Here is a 7551-nt window from a genome sequence, read left to right on the forward strand (position 1 = left end):
CTTCCTAAAATATGACATATATGTGTACAACACAAAGCCTGATACTGACATCACTACAAAGTAACATTATGCTTCCTAGACAATATAATCTTATAATTCATGTGACTCATCCACTTATTTGCTGACACACGAATTATAATATATGCACCATGTCAGTTTAGAAGAAACTTGCAACATTGTCACTTAGACCCTTGACACAGGGTTCACCTGTGTCACTCCTGAACCCTTTGAATAGGATATAGCTTTGCAACACAAATGGCAATTGAGAGGGATATGCAGGGGGAAACAGATCAATGGTACTGAGCACACATCTCAAAAGCTGTACGAAAAATTAGTAACTACAAAGGTGATGGGCAAGCTGTGTGTATTTGCTCATGTCTTTAATCACAGAGTTACAGGCAGGTGTATGTTATTGAGCTGGATGTCAGCTCGGTCTATGCAATGAGTTTCAGGAAAGCAAAAGTTACATGTTAAGAACCTTACTCTGCTACAAAAATAAAGCAGGAAACAAAAATGATAGAATGAACTCACAGTTTTTTACTGAAGTTCCTGCAAAGAACTATACATTCACTGCAGTTCTGTATTCGTCTTGCATAAACATAAAGTGAACCAGTTTAAACAGCAACATTAATTAAATTATACTAAAAGGAAATGCATGTTTTAAAAGTTAAAAATAGACAGATGAAAATATTAGTAATGTATACGTTTTAGTTTTTTTGGGTTTTTTTTTGTTTTTGTTTTTGTTTTTTCGAGACAGGGTTTTTCTGTGTAGCCCTGGCTGTCCCAAAACTCACTTTGTAGACCAGGCTGGCCTCAAACTCTGAAATCCACCTGCCTCTGCCTCTTAAGTGCTGAGATTAAAGGCATCAACCACCACTGCCTGTCAACAATGACACATCTTAACAGGCAACATTTCAACCCTTCACCTGGGATTCTTGAATGTTTGGGGTTCCAATCCATGCACCAAGATATTGTGCCCAAGTCACTGGCACTACAGAGACCACAAAGAACCTATTGAAAGGCAAATACACAAAGGTCTGTACTATGAGCTCGGTAACAAGAATTCTCACCAGTCAATCTCACATCAGGTCCAAACTGAGAGACAATATCTAGGAGTGCTGAGTATTTATTGTAGTTACAGCAAGATTGGGGATTAACATACAGGTCAGCAACTTAATTTTTTAGAAATGGCATGTCTGGCATAATTTGCAAGAACCAAACAAGGAGACAAAACCATCTGACAACTATGATGGGTAGGATAACTTTTCTTTAAGGTTTATTATTTATCTATATGTAGCTAAACCCTGGTGTTGTGCCTTGCCTCGCTGTTGATAAGACGGTTTTGTCATAGGATGTTTGCTCAAGTGGACTTTGTGCAATCTCAAAAACAGAGTTGGTTGGACTTCATAAACTCATCTTTTTTACTAACCCCCTTATTATCAAAACATACTACTGTTTGCCTGCAAGCTATGCCTGACAGTAGAACAGGTACCTTATCCAAAGGCCTACCTCACTATACGTTACTGCAAACCTTACTATCAGTTGCCCTTACATCTAGAACAGAATACCAGTGGTTCTCATCATTGGAAAAGAATACTAGTGGAAATTACCTCTCCCCTTGTGCATGCCTCCTAAAGATACTGCAGACAATCCCCACTTGCTTTTTCTTTCCTGCCTCATCCCTTTATCATAGCCCCCACTTGGGCAGATAGTTCCTGTTCACCGACCCACATGCCATGCCTGAAAGGACACAAGGTAAACTTTCTATAGATCTACCACACTATTTTTTATCCCGAATGCAATTTTCACAATCTTACTGTACTAAACAACAGAAGCAGATTAACCCTGCTAATGACAAAGTCTCCTTGTAGATTACTAAGATCATCTCTTCCTGCCCACCTCTTCTCCCAGCTTTCAACATTAGCAAGCATTCCCTCCTGAACATAACAAACAAACGGGTCAGCAAAAGAGGCAACACTCAGCCAAGGCTCTCTGCAAAGGCATACATTAAACAGTAACCCAGGAATAAAACTCCCACCCAAACAAGACAAATCCAAGAATCAGTACCTAAATCAAAAATCACTTCAAACCGAGAGGACTAGACACCACCATTGGAATATAATAAATAACAACCATGAAAATATGTCACCAAGAAATTCAAGCTATCCTATCACAGCAGGTCCTGAGAAATAAAACATGCAACAGATATGGTGCAAAAGAGGTTGTTTGGGGGCAGGGAGATGAGTGAGAACCTGAGGAAGAGATAGAGATACACAAGAGGACCTGCAGACAGGCAGACAGACAAGGAGCAGAAAGAGAGCCCTGAGAGTAAACAAAGAGAATAGAGAGCGGCATGTGAGGAACAGAGACAGGGAACAAACAGAGAGAGCTGTGTAGCTGGTGGTCCGTGTATAAAAAGCACACCTGACAACAGCAGCAGGTGATGGAGGCAGGGAATGACTTAAGCAGTTGCTAAGTCCCTGAGAGCAGAGCATTGAAATTGCCTGTGCACTGACAACTGCAGAGACAAGGTTCACCCAGGGAACTGGAAAGGAAGTGAGAGTCACAGATATTAAAGATGAATAAAATAAAATGGATACATCGGTCAAAAATGTGGATACTAAAAGTTTCCTGGCAATAAACAACCAGAAATTCTGCAACACATGAGAAGAGAAATCTACAGATGACTGGAATAGAGAAAGAAGAATATCAGCCCAAAGTTCTAAAAAATATTTTCAATGAAATCATAAAGAAAAATTTCCTAAACCAAAGAAGTTGCCGGATAATGTACAATAAGCATCCAAAACACCCAACAGATTGGAGAAAAAATAAGTTCCTTTACCAAATAATAATCAAACACTAAACCTAAAAAATAAAGCAATATAAAAAACTGCAATAAAAAAATTAACAAAAACTAAGGAAAAGAAAAACAAGTAATGTATGAAAGCTGATCTGTTAGATTTTTGCCTGTCTTCTTAAAAACAGGTTTTTTTGTTTGTTTTCAAGACAGGGTTTCGCTGTGTAGCCCTGGCTGTCTTGGAACTTACTCTGTAAACCAGGCTGGGTTCAAATTCAGAAATCTGCCTCCCTCTGCTTCCCAAGTGCTGGGATTAAAGGCATGTGCCACCACTGTCTAGCTGTGCCTGTTTTCTTAATGTATTCTATAAAAGACAAAAGGGTTCGGACACAAAGAAAATACCCATGTTTCTATAAGAAAGCAACTGGTACAAATGTTTTGGGCAGATTCAGAATCAGCCAAGATAGTGAAGTTACTCAGAAGTCACCTTCTGATCTAACAACTGAAGAGTATCACCAGGGAACTCACAGGTGGTCACATCTGGCTAATGCTTCACATGCAGCTCCAGAGAGGACCCAGCACCCCAGCTCCCACTGCTCAGCCACCTGCCCCTACCCATTGTAGGCAGTGATTCTGTGCTAACCATGACTTGATTTCAGAGCTTCCCTGAGGTCTCCACACAGCACCCAACACAGAGTTCAGAGCAGGGCACAGATGCCCATTCAAGCCTTCACAGGCACAGTGAACTTGCAGAGTGGCACCCAGAAGAACCCGCCTACTTATCTGATTGGCAGGTCTGCCTGGGAGCCTTGATTGGCCAGTGAGTCTTACCACTCCTCAAGGTTAAAGTGTGCTTCCAGACCATGGCCAGACCTTTTCCAGATCTCAGGAGGGGTTTGCACTCCATTAGCTTTTGTTTCTGTCTTCAAAGAGGAATCTCACCCCACCCAGCCATGGGGGAGAACCCACCATTCCAGCTCTGGCTCATCAGCTGCCTGCTCCTCCCCTCTGAGAGCTTCCATGGCCCAGTACTCAGTGTGCAGTGGAAGTATCAATCTGAACCACAAGTGGAAAAATACTCTGGCTGTTTCTTAGCATTCTGTCTAAACTCTAACCCAGTTACCTGGCAACAGCTGGGTAGGCCTGACCCACTGTAAAGGTGGCTGCTTGCCCCTTCCTCTCTCTTTTGATCTCTTGCTCTCTTTCTCTCTCTTTCTCTGGCCTCTTGGGCTCTTTCCTCCCCCCCCCCACATGCTCATGCCCGGCCTCTGCTTCTCTACTCTCTGCCTCTCTTTGCCTTTCTGTGCCTGTACTACCCTCTTAATTACCCTCTCCATGTCCTAAATAACTATATTCTATACTATACTGTCTTGTGATACATTGCTCCTGGGAAAGAGCTGTCTCAGCATGAGGCTTGGTCCCTCCAGGGGAAAAAATATCTCAGCAGGAGGCATGAGCCTGCTGAGACATCATTTTCCCCCACACCTCCTCTCACATCTTCATTAGTGGAAAAGTGGAGAAAAACAACAGTTGGATTAGTACAGATTCTGTAGATAAACATATCTAAAATCATAGAGAGAAGGAATCCATGCATGTAGAAAGGAGATATAATAGAATGCCACAATAAAGGCTATTGGACAAGGGAAATTAGAAAAACAAGGGCTGGTTGATTTCATGCTGCAGGATATTACAGCTGATCTTCAGTGTATACCAGAATTCTAAAGATATAAGTACTTACTAATACCAGTTTTAAAACAGAAATAAACAAACAATTCACCTTTGTTTTGTAAAGAATTAGAGCAAGCACAAAAAACAAAACACCACCCTGTTCAATGTCCTTTATATATGTAGGTTGTCAAAAGAATCTGTAGCCCAGATTAAAGTCAGATCTCAACAGCTCAAAAGATCAAGATTAAGAAAGGTTTTCTCTTCAAATTTGTAATTAAGAAATATGCCCGACAGGAAGCAGGGTTTGAGTTAGGGTTAGGGGATTAGACTGTCATGATTTGGATTAGGATAAAGGTTTTTAGAATGAGGTTTAGGAGGTTAGGAAATTAAGAGGTGAGGGTTAGGATAGGGTTAGGCTCAGGGTTAAGGTTAAGGTGGCTTCCATTATTCTTGATGGTCCCACTGAGTCAATATTATCCCTTTTACACAAAGAAGAAATATCAGCGCTACAAGATATTCATTTTATATCTTTTTGTTTGTTTGTTTTTTTGAGACAGGGTTTCTCTGTGTAGTCCTGGGTGTCCTGGAACTCACTCTGTAGACCAGGCTGGCCTTGAACTCAGAAATCCGCCTGCCTCTGCCTCCCGCGTGCTGGGATTAAAGGCTTGTGCCACCACTGCTCATTTTATATCCTAATGGTATGTTTTATTCTTATTCTGATCGCTTCTCTCTTACTTAGCAAAAAGCTTCTCAAAAGAACCTAAAAGTTTTTTCCAGCCATTTGCCTCCAAAACTAGCATACTAGCAAAGGAAGCAAAGATTTTGATATTCACAGAACCCCTACAGATAATCAATGGATAAGTTGCCAAGAGCCACACAGCCTGCTGCCAGCAAAGAACATTTATGCTATCCTATGCTGGGTCTCACTGTCAGCTATTTCTGCAGTTAATTTTCCTCTGAGATAAAATGCCCTTAGTACTCTTCTGCTCTAGACATGTCTGGTTTACTTTCTGCCCAACCTAAAAATGTGCTTACTAAAGACTTTTTTTGTTTTTGTTCTTATTTTTTGAAACAGGGTTTCTCTGTGTAAGCCTGGCTGTCCTGGAACTCACTCTGTAGACCAGGCTGGCCTTGAACTCAGAAATCTACCTGTCTTTGCCTCAGAAGTGCTGGGATTAAAGGTATGAGCCACCACTGCCTGGCAGTAGTCTTCTAATTTAATGAAATGCTTAGGAATCTAGTGTCATAGGGTATTCAGAGATATTAATTCTAAGGTAAATGGTAAGCAAGTGCACCTGGCTAATCCCACTGCAAAGAGAGAAGCACAACATTTACTGGGCCAATTAGAATTCTGGAGACAGCACACTCCTCACGTGTGTGTGTTACACCAGACAGTATACCAAGTAGCTCAGAAAGCTGCTAGCTTTCTGTTGGGTCGAAAACCAGGAGAAGGCTCTGTAACAGGAGCAGGCTGCTGTGCAGGCTGTGCTACCAGTTTCATGGTTAGATAGGAATGTTGTTTGGAGCCTTTGGCAGGTGTTTATTGTGAATCATAGATTTTGAATATTGGAGCAAGGCTCCAACTATTTTCCCTTGAAAAGAAATATCTTCACTTGCTATTCTGTCTTAGTAGAAACTGAACCTGTTTGCCAGGGAAATGTTAGTTATCCCCAAAAAGACACAACAGGAGGCAATCTGATGAAACTCACATCAGGGTCTTTATTCTATTTGAGCTAGCTTGCCCCCATCCCCAATGCACCAGCACCAGCCAAGACTGTTTTGGTGGTGGTGGAACCCAAAATGTCTATCGGGTAAAGGCTTTATTGTAAGCAGTAAGTGGGGAGGATGTGTGAAAGCATCTAATTGGAAATCTGCTGTGGCCTTTAACATAATTGGCTGGTGCTGGGAGTCACCTCATAAACTTAACTTCACCTCTCCTCTGCATTAGTGGTTGTTAGGCATAAGCTTCTAACCCGAGGTGCAGGTTTGTAGGGTGAATAACCTGGAGACCCTGGTATTGTTGAGGATATAACGTGGAAATGCTGGTCTTCTTTGGGATTAGTCTAGAGAATGGAGATAGGCTTGGGTTTTGTTGGGGGGCAACTTGGAAACTAATGCTAAGTACCTGAGTTTCCTAGAAGACTATAGTTTCTATTCCTGTACAATGCCCCTGGTATTATACATGCACCTAGAACTTCCTGGTGTAGGCCCTATCATCAAATGACTGAGGAAGAAATAATTAGGTCCTGCTTTACTAAGGGTTCTGCCTGTTATGCAGGCCCCATCAAGAAGTGACCAACTGCAGCATGAAAACATGTTCCTGGGACAATCCTGAAAGATACCAGTAAAGGGAAACCATCACAATTCAGAGCTTCATGCAGTAGTCATGCTCATGCATTTGTTTGGAAATGTGTGGTTATTCATTGAATCATCAGCTATAAACAGTGGGATGGCTTAACTGTCAGAGACTTGCAAACAGAATGATTAGAATATTGTTGAGAAAGACATAAAAGGAAGAATTATGAGGATAGATGTCTCACAATGGTCAAAGGATGTAAATATACTTATGTCCCATGTAAATGCTGATCAAAAGGTAAGTTTAGCTGAGCAAACACTCAGTAACCAAGTAGTTAGGGTGATCCATCCTGTGGAAAGTCAGCCATGAAGAGAGAGATCAAAGTCCCAGATATGGAACTATATCCTGGGTTGACCAGCCAGTGACTTGGTGGCAGGTTGACTACATTGTATCATTGCTCTTGGGCAAAGGGCAAAGCTTTCTCCTTCCTGGAATAGACAGGTATTCTGCTTATGATTTTTACTTTCATTCACACATTGCTTCTGCCAAATCAATGATCTATGGACATACTGAGTGCCTCATTCACCACAATGGCATTCTACATAGTATTGCTTCTGACCAAGGAACTTATTTTATAGCAGAGAAGTGAGACAGTGGGCCAATGATCATGGATTCTAATTGTATTAATTACCACTAATACCATAGTCCTTGTTACTCTGAAGGTGCTGAACTGATAGAAAAATACAGTGACCTTTAGAAGACACTTTTACAAGCCAATTATGGGACAGCC

At 41.4% G+C, this 7551-nt stretch overlaps 1 protein-coding gene across 1 annotated transcript in view; it reads right to left on the reverse strand.

Annotated features, from left to right (window-relative positions):
- The window catches only part of LOC143433755 (uncharacterized), a 198743-nt gene that overhangs the window by 61113 nt on the left and 130079 nt on the right, over positions 1 to 7551 (reverse strand). The window lies entirely within an intron of this gene.

The sequence above is a fragment of the Arvicanthis niloticus genome (assembly GCF_011762505.2).
Source record: "Arvicanthis niloticus isolate mArvNil1 chromosome Y unlocalized genomic scaffold, mArvNil1.pat.X SUPER_Y_unloc_2, whole genome shotgun sequence".
NCBI lineage: Eukaryota > Metazoa > Chordata > Mammalia > Rodentia > Muridae > Arvicanthis > Arvicanthis niloticus.